Genomic DNA, 1,044 nt, shown 5'->3' with positions numbered 1-1,044 from the left:
ATTGGACTTAAAGGTACAGTGTGTAATAATTACAGGGATTTACTAACATAAATAAAATGTATTATCTATGTGTTTGTTATTTCATATTCACATATGAACTGGAATTCTCAATGTTTATGTTTGCTTTGCCTTAGAAATCGATATTTATAAATACAGGGGATTCACATTTGTGGAGGCAGATATCTTTTGCACTATGGCCAGGGGCGGAGCTAGATGGGGGGCCAGGGGTTGTCACTACCCAATCTATCCCAGAAGCACGATCCGTTCTGCGTATGCGCAAACAGATACATCCGGGTATTCCATAAATAATGTAATTATGGTACTAGAATTACTTATTTCTACCCTTAACTCTTCAAAGAATGCTAATACGCATCTTTAAAAAAAATGTTATGAGTTTTGTGAGACAATTTTGATGCTTATCACATGTTCTTTGTTAAACTGCTCGTGTGACATCATCAGACATGCTCAGAGCAGTCAGCCGAAATATGATTAAACTATGTTTATCTGCATTTTAGTTGTTTCTTTCTTTAAATTCCGCACTATATACCATAATGTTAACACAAAGAAATATATATAAAACTCAAAAAGAATAGATTTATGTTTAAATCCAAAGCCGAAAAAGTTAGCTACTGGAAGTAGGGTAGGATTGCATTTCCGGTGCAGATCAGGCACAGACGAGTGTTAAAACAGAAAGCATTTTAAGGCATTTATTTTCTCAGGAAATACATTAACCTTTAACATGTTATATTTTTGTATACTTGCAATTTTGGGGGAACGTCATTTAGGTCTTTTTAACAAAATAAAATCGAGGGCGACCCGCATGTATATGTGGATGCACAAATGAGCTGATGGCGTATGCGCAGAACGGATCATGCTTCCGGGACGGATCAAGTGATGACAGAGGTGGCCATGGCCACCGTTAGCCAAGCAATGGCCACCCCTGTGGCCACCCCTACCATTTTATCCCTTCTAATACAGATGTTGGGAGCAGTAATACTCTCAAGTAGAATATTGAAAACATTAACAATTACTTGACAACAAAAA

The sequence above is a fragment of the Cyprinodon variegatus genome, unplaced genomic scaffold (genome assembly GCF_000732505.1).
Source record: "Cyprinodon variegatus isolate N-32 unplaced genomic scaffold, C_variegatus-1.0 Scaffold255, whole genome shotgun sequence".
Lineage (NCBI taxonomy): Eukaryota > Metazoa > Chordata > Actinopteri > Cyprinodontiformes > Cyprinodontidae > Cyprinodon > Cyprinodon variegatus.
The sequence above is the reverse complement of the archived record's forward strand: the minus strand, read 5'-3'. Positions refer to the sequence as shown.